Below are 20,573 nucleotides of genomic sequence, written 5' to 3' on the forward strand. Positions count from 1 at the left end.
AAGCAATTAATCTGTGTAATAAATGCTTACACAAGTGGACATAATGGTAACAATGAAACAATAACTTGCTACTATTGTTTGAGCATTATCAAAAACACTGTTAGTAATTACATTTACAGAGTAATCTTATTTTATAGTAACACTGATTAGGTATTCTATATAGGCAGTTATTATAGCATACATCCATGTATCTCATTTGCTTTGACAAGGCAGTTTTTGGTGAAGCCAATGCTAGAACAATTTCCTAATGACCTCACTGATGTTAAATTTCTCTTGATCATCATTTCTTGCAGACCTGCAACATTCTGAATGCAGATGACAGTTTTGACATTCACAAAGATGTAGGTTTAATTATCATTTTGATTACTTGAGCTGGAAAGCCAGATGCCTAAATATCATGAAAGGTCGAGTAGAACAAATCCTGATAGTTGGTATCTTTCAGTGCTAGAAATGCTGCTTGGATTGGAAGGTGACTTAAAGAATAATAACAAGTAATTGGGAAATCAAGGGCTTTTTTATTGGCACAGCTCTCTTCTTGCATGAAGAGATTTTGTTTAAACAAGAATCTCATCCTAACAGATGCAGGAATCTGAGCTGGAGTGCTGAAGACATGTAAATTATCTCAAATAAATGAGAACAGAAAAGAGAGATACCCAAGACACCAAGATATATAAAGATCTGCTAGTTTTTCCCAGCGTCCCAAGGCAGGTAACACTTTATTGTTGAGAGACTCACATAAAGCACAGCAAGTCTCCTTTTTTATAGCAGGAAATTTGTCAATATCCTTTACTTTTATGTGCATAATTTATAAATCTATTTTCTAAAGCAATTTGAGGGTTATAAAATCATACTATTATTTAGTACACAGCTCCTCACAGACTATGGTTTATCAACTGTTGGATAAAGAGTGGAAAAAACATCTGCTAATCACTCATTAAACTAGAATAGATTCAAACAAATGACTGCTATTAAGAGTCCTGATCCAAAGCCCATTATAGTCAACAAAAACCTCTCAGAGGTTTTGACAAGCTTTGCATACCACCTGAGATTACTGTTAGCTCAACTGATGGAAAAATTATGTCTTAATTGATTACAAAATATAAAAGATATTTAAAAAAAGACAGATCTTAATGAATTTATGAGAAAGCTCAAAATACAGAAGGGGACTGAATCCAGAAATTGATGGGCAGAAAGAATAGACATTTTTGAAATTTTAGTTTCATCAAGTATATTGAAATTGCTATAGTGGCAAGTAGCCAGGCTGCATTGTTTTTTCTCTACAGATGTCCACAAAAGCAGGCCTACCCCTTAACCGCAAAATGCAAAGCCAAAAAAATGCCCTCAAGCAAAAAAAAAAGCAAACCAACTTTCTCCCTGTCTGAAGGTGGAACAGTTGGGGCAAAGCACTGACATGCATCTGCTTTCAGGGAAAATGTGGCCATGCTTCTGGCTGGGAACTGTGCTGGCTTTGTAGAGGGTTTGTAGCTGAAATCACAGCTGTTCCATTGAGAATGCAATTTTACCTTTACTATTTTCATTAGTCATTAATAATACAAATGTTGATACTGTAATACTAATAATATTAGAATATTATCCCTGCCTACAGCAGAGGGGTTGGAACTAGACGATCTTAAGGGTCCCTTCTATGATTCTATGATTATCTAACAATTATGTTATAAATTATCATGTTATTTAATAATCATGTAAAGATCTATGGGCCATATCAAAGAGTTGACCAGGTAACTGTAGCATAGGCCATGAGATAATTCTGATTTGGAAAGTGGATTTTTTGGCCAGAAACTGCTTTCAGGTGTACAAAAGTAAAAACACAGCCTGAGTCCTGGGCTGCTTCCTGCCCGCTAACTCAGCCCAGCCATCCAATGGTGTGACCACAGCCTTGATTGAGGACTGAGAAATCATGACAACAAAAATGGGCAAGAACCTTGAATGCAGGCAGGTGAGGAGAGCTACCATCATGCTGAGACATAGAGGTAGGAGTTTCAGGGGACTGGCTGGATGAGAGTGGAAACTGCTGTGGAAATTTTCAGTGTAGTTAACCTTATTCATATTGCTAGCTAACACAAAGGCTGCCACAATACGCTGCACACATTTCCATTTTGTTGGCTTTGTCCAGAACAAGACCTGAGCATTAGAAACAGAGCTGCTGTGCTACCCAAGCCAGGCAGATCACCCAGGCTGACTGAATCTGTGAGCTCTCACTGCTTTAGTGGTTAGAAAGTCCTCCAGGCAGAGTGTATTTACCACTGATTTTCCCCCATTTGCTTTTGTGCCAAAATTGCCCTTTAGCTCAAATAGTACTTCTCCATCTAGCATTTACTCTTTCTAGGTAGAAATCACATCTTTCTTAATCCTCACTTAGCTGGGCTATTTTCAGTCACATCGTGCTCTTCTCTCCTCTGATCCCCATCTTAGTCTCTTATCTACTACCAAAAAAAAAAAAATTCTGGATCATAAATGGCCAAACCATTATACACCATTTCTACTGCCTTGATTCCTCCTGATTGTTTCTTCTTGGGTGTTGTTCACTGGTGAATAACAGAGACCAAGATTTCTGAATCTTTCATTGAGCTCCACTGAGAGACAAGAGAACACAATTTGAGGTGTAGAGAAATCCAGATGTCTACAAGTGATAAGTTTTGTCCAAGGGGGCACATTCTCCCCACAAAGTCCCAGGGCTCAGGTCACTAACACTGAGTGAGCATTAACATTGTGTCCCATACCATTCCCTGGTTTGTTTCGTTCAGTGGGAAGACAGTGACTGTGACATGGTTCACTGTCACAGATCAGATGCACCAAAGCAATATATGACATGTGTTCTGAGCAAGTTGTTGCACTTATGATCTACAATCACATGTATTCTAAACACACAAGGTATTAGCCTATGACTAATCAGTATTCTGACGGCCAGGGGGCAAAGGTAAATTAGGGTAGGTAAGGGTAAATTAGGTGAGGTAAGGTTATTCAAATTCCTAGGAAGGTAAATTAGGGTAGGAAAGGTTCTACAATCTGTCTTGTTGATGCATCCATTGCGGGACAGGGTCTGAGGAGGGGGAGGCTTGCAAGCTGGGGGGTCTCAGGCTGGCTGAGGGGAGCTCTGAAAGCTGTCCTCCAGTGTCCTAATTTGATAGCCTTTTTACATGTGATTTGCCATGATAAGCAAGGAGGGAGAGGGAGGAAACTAACTGTTACCAGGTACATAAACTATGATACAAGCAGGGTTATATAGATAACACAGCCCTGCAAAAAAGCAGAGAAACTTCCACTGGTTCCTTAAGACCTCATTTTCAGTTCTCAAAAATGTGAGAGATTGTTTATATGCTAATCAACACATAATTTTATGGTCTCTGTGTTTCTGCCAAAGGCAGCACTTTCTCTTTTCCCTGACAACTTCCAGTCATAGCTCAGGCCCTTGACATGAGTACTAGGCTGCGTGCGCTTAGACATAGGTAAGCAAGGGGGGTGACAAAGGCATACCTATGGCCTTATCTGGCCTGCATGGCTAGGGGCAGATCTTGTTATTGACCAGAGGACAGCTACTGGACCTGTGCCCTGTTCTGTCCTTTAGTCATGCATGACCTCTCCCCTTCTTCAGCAGGCTGTGCTTGGGCTATACTCCACACAATGGCAGTACCTCCCCTGCCAGGGAGACTCAGAACACTGAATTACCTTGGAGAATTAAACCAAGACCATCATCCATGCATGAAACACAGTGCTTGTGGAAATGGTGTCCAGGAGGCAGAGTACCAAAGCCCCTATTCTCACCAGCTCAGCTAAGCAAAAAACTGCTCATAAATGTTGTTATCAGCATCCACCAAGGGCAGAATGGCAATGACAGCAACCCAACACTGCACGGATCTGTTCCTTACACATGCAGAAAATTGCCTGTGCAGGTCGTGCCCTGTGGGTGCAGCTGGTAGCACACTGCAGTAGGCACGCTTCTGAGTGCCAGAGAAGATTTCCCAGTGATGCAGATACATGTTTTAAAACCCATCAAATACTAGCTGACATTTTCTAAAATGACTAAAACTGACTGCCCTTTTCTTCTTTTAGGTACTCCACTTGCAATGTTGCACAAACATCCCTGTCAAAAGTCAGATGCAATTAAAGCCCCAGAACCAGCTGCCACCCTACAGCCAGTCATGACCTGGTGGTTCCAGCATGAACTGGGAAGACACTTGTTTTGATGGGATAGAGGGAAGCTGAAGAGATAAGGAGAAACATCTCAGTATAGAGACCTAATCCTTGAGCATCTGTGAAAAATCAGATTGTTGATGTGTAATTACATGTGCGTGTCCTCTCTACACCAAATATCTGGTGGTTGTTAAAGAAAGCAAGGCTGTAAAGAAGGTGTCAGTTTTGGCACTGAGCAAGCTGGAAAAAAAGAGTTATATTTATTTGCAGCCTTGTTTTGTCTCTCTTTTTGCCAAACAAAGCTTTGAAGTCTCCTGTTCCATCAACCTGGCAGGTGAGGATGATGGGGTAGAAGGCATCTGGTGGTTGTCACCCTTCCTGCTGGGGAGCTCCTAGCTCTGGAGTGGTGATGGGTCTATGTCCCCAAGGGACTTTCATCTGCCCTTTGTCTCCGTCCAAGGAAGATGTTTGGTGTATGTGCTGGGAAAGTGCCTGCTGCACCTCTAAGGCTGCTCTACAGCTGATCTTGATGGCACCCTGTAAAGATGCTCTGTAAAGGACCAGTAGCAATTTGTTTTATTAAATACATGTCTCGCTAGGATTCCAATTATTTTAGGTCTTCTAGTTGTACTGTATCAAGGATGAAAACAACCTTGAAGAGGCAAAAGTTGAGTGCTACACTAAAATTCATTCATATCAGAGCCGTTACCAGGGGACAAGAGGACTGTTTATGTTTTTCCACGTAACAGTACTTGTCACAGCTGCAGTTGCTGGCTTTTTTAATCTAACTGCTGACTTGAAATGCAAATGACTGTAAAATTTCACAGACACATTTTAAAAATGCAAATTGCATGCTATGAGAAACTCTCACAAACTATTTTTCATGGCTTGTGAGTAGGATTTTTGTTTGTCTGGGGATGTTTTTTTGGAAACTTCTCAGTTTGGAAATCAGGCAGTTAAAATACCTAGCTTAAACTCTGGAGACACATCCTCTTATTGACAAACAGAAATGCTTGTAATATTAGAACATACATAAGAACAAATACACCACAGATAAGCATGCTCTCTATAACACTCACTCCCTTTGCTGCATATGAATTAATGCAGTAAATTGCAGGCACACATCCGTATGATATTTCCTTCAGCATCTACATACTACTGTGGGCTAAACTTTTAAAAATTATTTATCTTAAAAATTCTAAATAAATGTACATTTGCCCCTGGGATCTGGGAATGACTCTGTGACTGTGGGGTCATGGAGTCATAGAAAGGTTTTTGTTGGAATGGACCTCAAAGCCCATCCAGTTCCAACCCCCTGCTGTGAGCAGTGCTTCCACTCACTAGATCAGTAAAGTTTGCATGAGGATGTGTAGTCTGGGATAGGCAGCTACCCTGTGGATGCCTGCAGCCATTGGATCAGATGCAGTGGTGCTGGTGTTCCCTCCCTTTCTATTTTTAAAGGTCTTAGCCTTCAATGTTTGTGCACAAGCATAGCTGCGTGCTCACTAAGCAAGTGGGATGAATCCCAGTTGTTGGAACAAATTGCTCTTGCGGAGAACAAAACCAATCAGTTATTAGCACAACATGCCAGTAGGAGACTTGCCAAAGTTGATTTGGGCCTCCAGGCAATAATGCTGTGCAAATAGCATTAGATTGCAACTAAAAGCTTGAAATTGAGGAAAAGGAGAATTGCAGAGCAGATGTGTAGCAAACAGAAAACTGAAGAGTAATACATTGGAAAGGTCTGAACCAACATCAGCAGTTTGCAGCTTCCCTGCAAAAAAACTGAAAAATGAGCTGCCACATCACTGCCACAATTTTTGTATGCACATCCAGTTTTCCCAAAGAGGGAATAACTTACTCCCAGAGATAGCTGCTCTGCAGTTTCTCAAAAAATCAGATTACTGATATCTGTCTTAGCTTGTGATATCCAACAGCAAGCCTCCCAATTTCTTAGCATCTTAGCTGAGATCACAAAAAAATGATAAATTATACGCAGACAAATACAAACTGGTGGTCACTAGCAACTTAAGGTGGAGTTTGACACCCTCAATATTTTGTTCCTCCTTTTGGATAGGAGCTGATATTCAGAGAGGATTTTTTTTTTTATAATTTGGTCAATGGATACTTCAACACACAGCAGTGCTTTGTCAGTGGATCTAGGAAATTGTAATGATATTTTTAGGAAGCTAAAAAGTAGGATTTAGCTTTTGGGTCCTGAAATCCGATATCTTGTATATATATATACACTCAGATTCAGGCAGGAACACTCACAGGGAGCTCCTGAGAAATCCCTGCCTTGAGCTGCCTGCAAATGCTTACCAACTGGAGACAGCTCTGGAACTGAAAGCCGAAAAGACATGTCTCCACAGCTATTCACAGAGCCAAACAAACCCTTCTGCAAGGCAGAGCTTATGCTCTTGGCATCACTTCCTTGTGGCTCTGAGGTTGAGCCCCAGAGTGGTACCTCCAGCACAGTGCAGCTTGGTGCCATGCCAGCACACAGCCTGGGTCACCTCTAGTTCAGGCAGATCTGCACCATGCTCCGTTGCATCATGTAAACATGCCCCTCATATCCCTTCTGTTACTCTCTGAATGGTGCAAATGTACAGTATAATCAGTTGCATAAAGGCAGGGGTATAAATAACAACAACTGATTAGGAAAGCATCGCAATTAATCACAAGAATGCAGGCTCGGTGAACTCTGTTGTCATTTTTAATGAACCATACATTATAATTAGAGACACCCAAGGGGAATTGTAAACGTTTGCCAGTGTGGAGATGTCGAGTACAAGAGCACTGCATCAAGAGCTTGTTCTCAAGCTGTTTGTTAGGCTTTCTGAGCTTTCCTGCGAGCTGCAATCCAGCAGTGGCCAGAAAACTGAGAGTGGAAGTGAAGAAAATGAAAAAAGAAAGGAAGAAAAATCAGATCAATCTTTCATATTTCTGTAGGGCTGTGTGTGGTTTCATAAGGTCTGCAAAAACTGCAAAAAGAATGCAGAGGAAATCACCTCCCTCTGGCCAGCAAGGTGATTGTCCTCCTACTCTGCCCTCATGTACCCCATCTGAAGTACTGTGTCCAGGTCTGGGGTCCCCAGTACAGGAAGGATGAGGAGCTGTTGGAGTGGGTCTAGTGGAGGGCCATGAAGATAGTCAGAGGGCTGAAGCACCTCCTTTATGAAGGGAGGCTGAGGAAGTTGGGTTTATTCAACCTGGGGAAGAGAAGGCTCTGGGGAGATCTCACCAGAGCCTTCCAGTACTTGAAGGGTTCTTATAAACAGGAGGGAGACTGACTTTCGACATTCTCTGATAGTAACAGGACAAGGGGGAGTGGCTTCAAACTAAAAGAGGGGAGATTTAGATTAGATGTTAGGAGGAGATTTTTCATTCAGGGAGTGGTGAAGCCCTGGAACAGGTTGCCCAGAGAAGCTGTGGGTGCCCCTTCCCTGGAGGTGCTCAAGGCCAGGTTGGATGGGGCCTGGGCAGCCCCACGGCAGGGGCTGTGGCTGGGTGGGCTTTGAGGTCCTTTCTGACATATACCATTCTGTGATTCTGTGAGTCCCACTATTGCATCCAAATTACAGATGCATCTCAAAGGTGGTGCACTAGACCAAACACCAGCGACAGAAATGTGTATCTTTTAATATTATTAAACTAATACTGGTGTACATGGTGTTACAGTTTGGGATATAAGAGTGAGCAGTTCTACATATCTGTAAACATTCTGCATAACTGTAGAAAAGCAACATCTGCACAGCTAAGAGGTGTCTGATAGAGTCTTGTACACGCAACCTAAGACATTAGTTATGGTCTACTTTGATGACTCTATGTGATCAATTTATGTGGTCCACATACAAGATTAATTATTTTTCCCAAAGTAGGTTCCTGTTTTCTTTAGTATGGTAACACATTCATACTGTGGACCATCCATCAGTGTATATTTTTTTTCGGAGAACCTATTCTGTGAATTGTCTTTTCCAGATAATCTGCTTTCTTGTGGAACATTCACGAAGGTATGTTTTACTTCATATGCAGATTAACAATAGTTTGAGATATTGCATCTTACTGCTGTTTTTCCAAATGTGATTCTGGATAGCTTTAATATTTTCTTGGTCACATTCGCCTTCCTTTAGAGTTCCCAGATTTCTCAGGGTCCTTAAAACTTTGACTTATAAAGCAATAGGAAAACTATATACATGCTATTATATAATACCGCTATACTATTTACATAAATGTACAGTATTACACAATATTTGTCTATACATATTATTTCATGAAAGCATACAAAGTCTTTTCCAACATATTGTTTCTAAAATCTGTCTAATCAGGGCAAAAGTATTAAATTTGTTTGCCTAAATTAATTTGATTGTTTGCAAACTACTACACCTTGGTTGGCATTTCAAGCAGACTTTCAATCATATTAAAAGATGTGCTGACATTTTGAAGAGCAGAGGAGTAAAGCTACCTCAGGAGTTCCCGTGAGACAGCTGGTGGTTTGATTTGTTTAGTCAGACAATATCTATAAGTCTCATGCATATACACTAGCACTCAGAGGAAGCAGAAGATTTTTGAGAGCCTGAAGTAAGAGCCTGACAGCATGGTTAAGTGCTTTTTTCCCCTTGGAGATTATAGCTTGTATGAAATGTGACACAAACTAGTCTGAGCTGGGAGGGAAATTCAAGGAGGCTGGGCTACAGGAAAACAACACTTTCAAGAGCCTATCTGAATATTTATCTTGTTTGGGATCTGTCTGAGACCATCGTTAGGGTCAAAGACTTCTGTGCATCTAATTCAAAAGGTTAAACATGGTTAAGCACTTTTTTTTCCCAGAGGTTCCATTTCTTCAGCTATGTATCTGAGAAAAGCCATCAGGCATCGCCCTGAGATATATTTTATAAGTAGATGTGAGGAATAGGAACAGCATAGCGAGCTTCTGTTTGTGATTGAAAGGCAAATAAAGATAATAAAGATTGTAGATGCACACAGCAGTACTTGAAGGCATGATCCAAAATGCCACCTACTGTTAATCTTCCTTTCTGAATTTTAAGAGCTTTAGGTACCTTCATTTTCTATTTGATGAGCCGTTCAAACTGTTTGGATTTTAGCAGCAGAGTCACAGATCTCCTGCCTTAACCTGATGGAATCCAGAAGTACTCTAATCTTTAATTAAAGAAAAGTCAAATCTAAAACAGGAATGAATGGAAGGAAGATGGGACATGCAAAAAAAATAAAGGTGGATATAAGTAGTCCGCTTGATCAGTAGCAGCCATCATGCCTACACCTCTGCCTGGCTGTACAGAAAGACAGAGATGCTGCTTAAAATGGTGGAGACAAAACATTTTATACTAGTTGAGGCGAAAGAGCATTTTTCACAGTTTCCAGCTACTGCATATTTTACAAACGCATTGCATAGAATTTTCCCTCTGTGTATATCTCTTTCCCTTTCACACACATGTTCTTCTTACATAACTCAAAAATTAGAAACCTCCCAGTGAGTAGAAGATCCCAACAGTCCCGTGAGATTGGAGCAAATCTGCTCCCACCCACTTGAAGTGAAGCTGTTGCTATTGTTGTTTTCTGTCCCCAAAGTGCTCTTCATCTGTGGTGACCTTGGAGAGGAAACATGCAAAGCTATGTAGACCCTTAGGACTAAGAGGCAAACAACCATATGGCTATATTTTGTAAGTAAATATTAGAATTGCTGGTTCAGAAAATCACTAGCTTCCGCATCTCTGCACAGTTACAGAAGACTGTGTGACAGCATTGGGAAGCAATGCCCAAAGACTTCTTCTCCACTGAGGAAATGACATCTCCACGCCAGCAAAACACCACTGACTTCATTGGGCTCACTACTGGGGCAGGAATATAGTAGTAAACCATGAAACTGACAAACAAAACACAGATGACAAATCGCAGAGGAGAACAAAATGTTCATCACTGATGTAAGACAAACAGCTGTTGTCCAGGTTATCCTGAACATGCAGATGGCCTGAGCTGCCTCTTCATCTGGACTCGAAAAATGACAGAAAAAAAACCTGAATCTACTGTAAAAATAGCAGCGTGAATTTCTCATGCTCTTTTCCAACATTTTGAAACTGTCTTATGCATTTGTTACACCGCTTCAAAAGAAAGCAGTGATCCTGGTTTTGAATCTCAGGTTTTTTGCATCTAGAGAAGTCACTTGATGTCCTTGTTCCCAGTGACATCCAAGGAAACCCAAACACTAGTTAGGGCTGAAGTTGGACTATTCATGACACAAATATCAGTGTAAAATATTTGGTCTTTTAGGCATTTTTTCCCTCAAGAATAAATGACTTTGTTCCACAGTAAAACCACTGCCCAAGTGAGGGGCTGCACAACAGTTCCCTAAGAGGGCTCTTCCTCTCTTGATGGAGCAGCATTTTCTAACAGTGATTAACTTCAGCTTCTCCTTGTTCATCATGCCATAAGCTCCACCTTTTACATTCTTGCTACTGTTTTTATTGTTGGGAGGGAAGGTAATGCTTTGTTGTGTCCTACTTTCAACACTCTAGAGAATGTCTACTTGATTGTCAAATGTCACCCATGACTTGATGAAATTCGTGTGCCTCTTCCAGTTTCAGTACATCTGTGCTGTCTCTCACCACAAAATGGCAGATTTTTTCTGAAACACTTTTGTGAAGAAAGGAGACACTATCCTGTGTAGTATCTGCCATGGGTGGCAGGCCAAAATGGAAAATCCAAGAGATATCTGTCTGAAATGTAAATGTGTTGTGGAGCCAGTCACCTAGAATTTTATTCTAGCACTCTATTTTACAGCAGAGGTCTTTGTCCTCCTCCCCACCTAGACCTTTATTATTATTATTATTATTATTATTATTATTATTATTATTATTATTATTATTATTATTATGGGCCACAAAAAATGGCAACCAGTCCTGCTCAGCCCTCTGAGAAGGACTGCTTGAGTGACCCTGAGCTCCCAAGCTTCAGGAGAGGCACAGGATGCTTAGGATCCCTGTGTATCTTTTATAACCAAAGCTCTTGCCAAGATAGTCTCTCTTCTGATAGTTTCCTGTTTGCAGGAGAGGATATGTGTTAAACCATGTATTTATGGGGACTCAATTTAAATGTGAGTACCTAGGCACTATACCAAATCTGAAGAGGTAAGCTTCCCCTCAACAAAAAACTTAGATCACCTTTATGAATTTCATTCTATTATTTGCCCTCTGGACATGCCCCCTCCTACCTCTGTTTCCTTCACAGGAGGCTTCAGACTCAGACATCTGGCAGTGGCAGTTTATACCTCTGAAGATCACTCCAGGAAACCACTGATTAAACATGATCTATCAGTTTCATAAACACACTCCAGTCCCATCTGTATCCATAGCATATCTGTGCTTTTGGTGATAGATGGCAATTCAGTAATTATTTATCTAATAAGTTGTGAGGCCATAAAGGCTGGAATACATCTTAGTGCAGAGGAGAGAAAAGATTTTATTGAATAAAAGAACGTGCAAGATTTAATGGGGTCCAATATTAAAAACATGAAGAAGCCATCTGTCTTTCTTTGTGGAGAACGATTTTATGTGCTATGTAGTCATTAATGATGTATACTGGAAGAGTATGTTGGAAGTGAAACTAGCACAGTGCCTGACAGCACACCAATTAGGGTTCCTAGAAGTCAAAGTGCTGTGGAAATAGGTGAGTTACCTAGTTACAAAGAACATTAGTGCATTCATGCCTTCCTGGTATACAGCACCACAAACAGCAGAATGCAAAAGCAACCTCTTTTGAGAAATTCCTCTGTACCTTCTCTCTGCATGTGCATATTTTAGCATAGGTACATATATGCCATTCACAGATATCATATCCAAAGCAGTAAATGCTGTTCCATTTTAGTTCATCTGAGTAAGCTGATGGAACAATGTTTCATCATATCTATGCACGTACACTTGAATTCATATGCACACCACATATATAGGCTTTGTAGAGCTTAAATTCAAACATATGCAAGACTGAGTAATAAACAACACCAGTGTAAGCAAAATCTATAAACTCTTTAAAGGGCATTAATGCTCCAAACTCTTACAGTTAAAAAGATGTCATTATGCAGCTCAGTGTTTACTGCCTCTCATTAACTTCGGCATGGCTTATATGGAACACATGGAGCTAAAATAACACTACTATTTTTGCCAAAAATGGTATTCAAGAGCTGGGAAAACTAAAAATTTGCCTATATAATTTGAATTTAAATGCCGTCTTCTACTGTGAGTGCCTTGTGAGAAAGTCCTTTTCCAGATGACACTGGGAATACCGAGTATACATGTCATCTAAGCATGATGATCTTGAGGATCTCTAGAGGTACCTTCCAGCACCTACAATTTGCACCTACTTCTGACATGGCTTATCTTTGATGTCATTAAGTCTGCAAGCAGTGTTCTCTGAATTTGGAGTGTTTCTCTTTCTGACAGCGGTTCTGCTTAGAAGAAAAATCCAAAGCTCTTTTAGCCACTGTCCTACCAACATGGATGGGGGCAACTCACAGGGTTGGAATTGTTAGTTGTGTTGCCTGGGGCTGGCAGAGGCCCCCACAGCAGTGCATTGCCATGTCTCCCTTTGCAGGCACCGTTCACCAGATCTGGTAAGGCAGCACGGTCTGTCTTGCATTTCACAGTTCTGTCCTGACAGCTGGAGAACGCTCAGAGCTTGGGGGTGTCCTTCTATATGCCAGCCCCAAATCAGAAAATATCAGCACCTCGTTGTCTTATTATCTTGTTGTCTCATTTCCATTGGTATTTGCAAAGTCTTGGAGGAGCTTGTTGTGCCCATGGCGGTTATTTGTCCCAGTGATGAAGAGCTGAGTAAGGATGGCTTTTGTTCCTTTGAAAGACATGAAGTCTTAAAGAAATTGAACTGTAACACATCCCTCTGTTGCTTTGTTTCTTCATTACTTTCTGAGGAAGAACTGAGTTTTATGACAAGGGGTAAACAAAGACAAAAATAAGAGGAGAACAATAGGAAACTACATCATGTCATTAAAGGAGATGTGGACCAAATGGAAAAAAGTTTCTGAAATTCAATTTCCTTCTTTAAAAAAAAAATCTAGTGTTCCCTCTTGAAGCACTGCTCTAACATTGTTGGTGGTTGGGAGAGAGTCACAGGAGTACAGGGTTTTGAAGTAGAAGAGTGAATGAAGATGAATAAATTTGACACTGACAGAGGTTCCTTATGTCTTTCAGACATAAGCATAGATGGATTTTGAATTTTAGGGCAGAATATGGTCAGGACTAACCTAGTTACTGTCAATCTCTATGAAAGAGACAAGAATCATGAAGCTCAAAGGAGAAGATTAATATAGTCTGCATGTGTAAAAATTTTTTTTTTTTTTTTAAATTTTCCTATGTCGCTGAGAACCCTCACAGTAACATCAAAATACTTCAGGCTTCTGATTGACTAGAAGATATTTGACAAGATATCAGTGCACCTGTCCTTATAGTTAAAAGAATACTAGTACAAATAAATCATTGTATAATGCAAGTCTCTGATCTGCCTCAACAGGCAGCTGTTAATGCACAGAGCTGCTAGTGATGGTCTGAGGCCATTGTGGAGGTTGGCCTCTTCTCCCACTTAACGAACAGTCGGACTAGAGGGAATGGCCTCAGGTTGCGCCAGGGCAGGTTCAGGCTGGATAACAGGAAAAAATTCTTCTCCAAAAGAGTGATCAGGTGCTGGAATGGGCTGCACAGGAAGGTGGTGGAATCATCAACTTTAGAGGTGTTCAAGAAACATGTAGATGTACTGAGGGAGATGGTTTAGTGGGGAAATGTTGGTGGTAGGTGGATGGTTGGACAAGATGATCTTGGAGGTCTTTTCCAACCTTGGTGATTCTATGATTCTATGATTCTATGATATCTATCCTTGGGTTTTCAACCTCTTCTTTAATCTGTGGCAGTTGGAGTTCTTTTTTCAATGTATCCCCCCAAATTCTTCCAGGAAAATTTAATCTCCACCTCAAACTGTAGAAATAAACCTTGAGTGACATATATCCATTTCTAATGATTTTTCTTCAAGGATGGTACTTGAAAATGGTGAAACACCGTCTTCTCAGCTCACTGATGTGTCTGTGTCCAACTCTCCAGTACTATCACTTATTTGAGAGTATCCAGCTACAAAACACTTCTCATTATCAAAAATATCAAAACAAGAGTGGCTTAGAGGTCACATTACATGTGAGCAAATGTACTGGGAATTACCAGTTGCTAGCACTGTCTGGTCTAAGGAGAAGCAGTGCCACAGCAGCTGGATGAAGGCAGAAAAGTATGGAGAACCTGAGGAGGAGCACAGAGAAGTAACCTAGGTTCCTGAATGAGTCACTGCGTCTGTGATGTACACTGGTTTAGGACTTGTTTTTGTCTTTTTCGCAGATACTTGCCTTCTCAGACATGAAGTATTTTTTCTTTTTCCTTCCCTTCCTTTTTTTTGAGTCAGTTTTTTTTTTTTGCTTTTTTCCTGCTCTTCTCTCATGTCACTGAAACTGTGGTACTGATTTCAGCCTTGAGTCACATCAAACGTACTCTTCAACTTCTGTCATTCTGATGTCTGACTTTTTAGGGAGATTCAATAAAAGATTTTTTTAATCAGAAGTTTTCTAAGGACTTACTTAGGATAAATTAATGCTCAGCAGAAACTTAGCACAGATTTATACCACAACCTCCTTACTGATCACCTGTGGGCACTGGAAGGGTTTGTTTCAAAATGTTCTTCTTCCATGCTGCACCATTCTGTGTAATTGATCTTCAGCCCAAAATGCTTTCTGATAATATGAAATCCAGCTTCTGATGTACCTCATTTGGTGGCATCTTATCAACATTGCTGTAGATGATAGGTTTCCACTGAATTCCCAGAAATGGATGATCAAGCTAAAGTATCAGTCAATGCTCAGCAGAAGCTTGCTGGTGAACCTGGGACCCAGAGCCATATAATGTGGTCTCATGTGAATTCTGCTTAATGAAATTGACGACCTTGTGAGTTGGAGGCTTGCACTTAACAATGATGGGGAGAGGCAGCTAAAAGTGAAGTGAAGCAAAGCGTGGTCTGACCCTGAAGGGCACTATTAAGTATTTTGGTTTGCTTCTGTGAACATCAGAATGACAGGATGAAATATTTTAATTAACCTAGCTTTTGGCTTTGCAAGCTTGGTCCAAACTTTTTCTCTTATAGAAGAAAGCTTTGCTCTCCATCTATACTCATCCACCAGATGTCTCTCCCCTGGCTTTTCCCAGTTCTCATAACTGCAGCAAAGGTAGAAAAATGTACCTTGGCAGACAATTTACACTGTTAGAAACAATACCCGCTTTGCACCAAGCAGGTGTAGCACAGGCTACTCAGAATGTGTATGTATTGATCCTATCATTCACATGCCAGGAGTAATTGCTCCCTCTGAGCATGTTTATAGATCTATACTAACTCCTGATTTCCGCATAGCATGTCAAGATTGAACAGAATCTTTCAGAAATCTTTGTGGTTTCTAGAACACACCGAGAGGCACAGGAATTTCTGTGGCTGGCCTGAGGGAAAATGACCACCTGGGATGGACTCTTCCAGCTGCCAGGGCTACCAGGGAGTTTCACAGGCAACCAGAGCTGCAGCAGAGCTCTGGACATGCCTCACAGCTTCACTTACTGAACTTACTGAATGCAGCAGAGCTCTTTTCAAGCAACCTTGTGCTCTGTTCATCAGGGGTCTGTGATCCTAACCTCTTCTCCACTACTTCTGTTCCAGGTTAGACCATAGGTTCCTGTCAAGTTTAAAAGTTTTGTTTTTTTGGTAGTTTGTTGGTGGTTTTGTTGTTGTTGTTGTTTATTTGTTTGTTGGTTTTTTTTTGTTTTTTTTTTACACAAATCTGTGGAGAACTTACCTACCTCCAAGAATGACTTTATTCTCCTCCTGTCTGGCTTCCATGAATGACAAGTCACACCTTCCAAAGATTGTGACTGGCAAGATCAGCCAGTGATCTGTTCCAATCCACTGCCAGCACTGTAGCATGCAAAGACCCAGCCACTCTTGTAAGTGCAATGCAAAGTGCTGTTGTCCATGCTTGTACCTCTACAGCTGCCTCCCTTCTTTCTCTGCCCTATCCACTAGTCTCTATGAGATCCCTGTGCTTGTTACCAGCAGAAGTGCTGAGCAAGTAGCATCATAGCCTGGCTTGCTTTGGCTGCATCTGTAGATCTTTCAAAGCTCTGTACAAAGACTGGCTGCTAGTGCCATCACTGAGTGGGAAGTTTATATTCCTCTTACAGAAAATTTATTTGGAAGACAACCAGTCTAAGCAGGTCAAAAGAGGGCTAGGGAATGAGCTAATAGTTAAGCAAAGGCTACCAAATATATTAATTTAAACTGACTACCTTCTCCCTGAATGCTGGTTTGCACATTCATGCGCTGACGACCAAAAGAGTCTTGTGTTGTTTTGACATTAAGAAAACAAGGTTCCCTACCCTGGCTCTCCTTTTCTAGCAAAATACGTGGTTCTCTGGGGGTAGTATAACACTCTGCCCCTTCCCTCACAATGCCCAAAGCCAGAGTAACAGAGCCCCTTGTGAAGCAGCAGAATACACGTCCCTTGGCATGTTTGTTCTGACTGACTGAATCAGCCTTTCTCAACAGGGAGCACGGGGCATAGTACCTGACATGTTGATGTGACATGAGGCAATTAGACAATGCTAGGACAACAGCCAAAAGCGCTGCCTGCAACTGTGTGAGCACTGGGGATACACATTGTTTAATCTGAAATCATGAAGCAGAAACACCTTGAACATTTGATATCTTCATAGGATCTCCTTCTTGCCAGAAATACTTATATACCATGATCTAACTTCAAGTTTCAACTGAGCTCCTGGGAGAGGCTTTGCTGCAGCTTGGAAGGTAGGGTCAAGAATAAAGTGTTAACTTGCCAATTGCTCATAATAGTTTTTGAAACATTAAGCATTAATTGTTGACCTCATAGCTACCGTAGCTGTCTGGGAACACTGACAAGCAGAGATGGAGATGACAGGTGACACTTTGGTTCAGTTGCAGCAGGTGCACTTTCTGCCTTTGCTTCTAACACATTCAGATTTGGTCTGGAGGAAAGCCAAAGAGCCATCAAGGTACAAAATAAAAGTCAAGAGGCAGAAGGAGAGACATGTTTAGAGGCAGGAAACCGAAGCAATTGCCTGGGCCAGGTCTGCTGGGGGACTGATTAACCTCAAGCAATTCTAGCAATTGAGTGTGGGAAGAGGGAAGTCTTTGTGCTTCAGTTCATGCCTGAGGCCTCATAAGTGTATCTTAGTTGTAAGTGAAGGGGTCAAAGCACTGACTGAGAATTATATTGGCGAGCTGCAAGGAGATTTAGAAGGGTTTCCACCATCACTGTTTCCATGAGATCCTGTACTTGCCCAAAGAGAAAAACCCGCGGACCCCAAGTTCTTCTTCCCCTGGCTAAGAAGAGCAATGGTAAAGAATACTTCCCTCAAGAAATGCAGCCTTGGTGTGGTGCATTAGTACCAAAATACTTGTTAAACACCATACTATAAGGGAAAGATTTTTGTTGTTATAAGTTTTTATGATTAATTTTATCATGTAAACTACTGACAAATATTGAGGAAAAATGGAAGGATCACATGATCTCATGCTTCTGTCTTATCCCTTAGGCTGCTTTACCTGATTTCCTGTTTAGAAAATTTAGGCATGCTAACAATGTGGTTAGAATGGGTGCGGCTGTACTGAATGAATGCTTATAAGGACAGACAGGTGGAAAAAAAGGTTGAAAATGCAGAAAGATCTAGGAGTTCTTGTATACTTAGAATTACAGAATCATATAATCATAGAGTCATTATGTTTGGAAAAGATCGTGAAGTGAGATAATCTAGTCTAATCACCAACCTATTCCCACCATGCCCAGTAACCTTGTCCCTCAGTGCCACATCCACATGTTTCTTGAACACCTCCAGGGATGGCGACACCACCACCTCCCTGGGCAGCCTGCTATCATCACCAAAGTGCTCAACTATCTCCCAGATTCAATCACAGGGTCATGATATGTCAAAACGGCTCCTAATGTGACAAGGATGTGGTGTTCATGGTCAGGAGACAAAGTGGTGAGGGTGTGCTTGCCAAACACATAGCTATGCTTTGAATCTACTTAGTAAGCATGTAAGGCAGTGGGGCAGAATATGTATTTATGCAAATGATGCAGGGCTGGGAAACAGGAGCCTAGCAGCTGCCCAGCTAGCTTGTAATGGTTGTTGCCTAGCCAGCCATCTGCTGAATGCGCTGTCTTGCTGCTCACTGCATCATCTAAACAAAACAAACATGAGTGGCACTTCTGGTGTTGTGTTCATGATGGCGAAACTTAGGCAGACACTAGAGGATGGGACAAAAATGGTCCTAGAATACTAAAGTGCAGAAAGAATGCAGATATACAGCAGTGCTTGCTGTCTGGAGGAGCAGACAGCACAGGGATGGAACTGTTTTGCTCACAAACATCAGCAAATATTTGTCAACAGACAGAGCATAAACAGAAGGAAAAGCAGGCATTCTGATTCAACCCAAACTCCAGCAAACCCAAGATGTTTACTCCACAAGTAGTCAAGAGCAGAAGAGTAGGGTATGCAGATGGGGTATCTCCCCAGAGGATCCCACCAGCTCTGAAACCACGGAGTGAAGGGGTATCCTGAGCAAGAAGTGGTGCCTCTGTGTGCAACAAACTCAAGGACTTTCACTAATAAAGTTTTCCATCTCCTCTGAGGAGCAAAATAATCTTGAAGAGTTTAGGAATGTGTTCAGTCTTCCCTAAATTTACTTTTCCAGGATTCCTGTGCTTAATCTGTTCAGAGCACAGAGACAGAACTAACTGAAATACCATGGCATATCCTGTAGTCTCTGGGAGAATTTCTGGATTTGTTAGAAGCATTTCCACATTTGAGGGGCTTGAGCTTAATGGATTAGAACGTTCTAAAGCACTGCACATTTGGATTTATTTATAACTTGTGCAAATTGGTACTATGATAAATGCGTGACTACAGGAAAGAGCTGAGGTATGTAGAGGTATTGTCTATATCTGTCTCCCAAAGAAAGTCTTGTATGTAGAGTCATAGAATCATTAAGGTTGGAAAAGACCTTCAAGATCGTGTAGTCCATCCAACGACCCATCCCTACTATGCCCTCTAACCATGTTCCTCAGTGCCACGTCTACATATTTCTTGAACACCTCCACGGACAGTGACTCCACTACCTCCCTGGGCAGCCTGTTCCAGTGCCTCAGTGCTCTTTCTGAGAAGAAAGATTTTCCTAATATCCAAACTGAACCTCCTCTGGGGCAACTTAGGGCCACTGCCTCTTGTCCTATCTCTGTTACCTGGGAGAAGAGGCCAGCCCCCATCTCACCACAGCCTCCCTTCAAGTTGTTGTAGGAAGCAGTAAAGTCACCCCTGAGCCTCCTCTTCTCCAGACTGAATGATCCCAGTTCCCTCAGCCACTCCCCATAAGACCTGTGCTCCAGACCCCTCACAGCTTCGTTGCCCTTCTCTGGACACACTCCAGGGCCACGATGTCTTTCTTGTAGTGAGGGACTGAACACAGCGCTCAAGGTGCAGCCTCACCAGAGCTGAGTACAGAGGGACAATCACCTCACTCATCCTGCTGACTGCACTATTTCTGATACAAGCCAATTAATTGTTCTTGCCTGAGCTCTTATAGAATATCTACAGCTGGAGGACTGTGAGGTTATTATATATCCATTTGATTACACCTCAAAACCCTTCACTTCTGTAGAAAGTACTGCACAATGTGGCTGAAGCTCCACAAGCCTGGTCTTCTTGTGGTTCTGTTTACTCTCCGGTGAGCATAAATTTGAAACTTTGACAAAAAGACGTGTGAGCGATTTGGGAAAGCAGAGAGACATGATTAAATAAAGCATGGTATTTATGGTTACAGAGCACAGAATCAGTCACTTTATTTTATAGTGTAAATAGGATTTTGTTCTGCCTTCTTTGTGTAGAGGACCAGAAGGCTAATTTGTGAGTCAAATGTGCCTTTGTTACACTGGCATGTGCTATCTTCCCAGGCCAACATGATGCGTCGCATCATCATACTATTTGCCTGGAATAATTGCAAGTCCTTTTCATGAGCCTCGTGGCCAAAATATAATGTGTTGTATTTATATACACAAAGTAAGCCTGATGTTCTGATGTCTGTTCCCCTACGCTCTCGCTGATCAGAATAACTCTGCTTGCATGTCTCAGGATGTATTTGTGCTATTGTTGATTGTAGTTGATGTAGTTGATGCCAGACATTTTTCCCTTTCCCCCTTTTTCAGTCTCTTACCAGGATCTGAAAAGTTTGTTTCCCTGATTTTGCATTTCTCTCCTCCAGGGTTTCCCCAGAGAGCCAGGCATAGA

This window comes from Numida meleagris, chromosome 1 (assembly GCF_002078875.1).
Source record: "Numida meleagris isolate 19003 breed g44 Domestic line chromosome 1, NumMel1.0, whole genome shotgun sequence".
NCBI classification, from domain to species: domain Eukaryota; kingdom Metazoa; phylum Chordata; class Aves; order Galliformes; family Numididae; genus Numida; species Numida meleagris.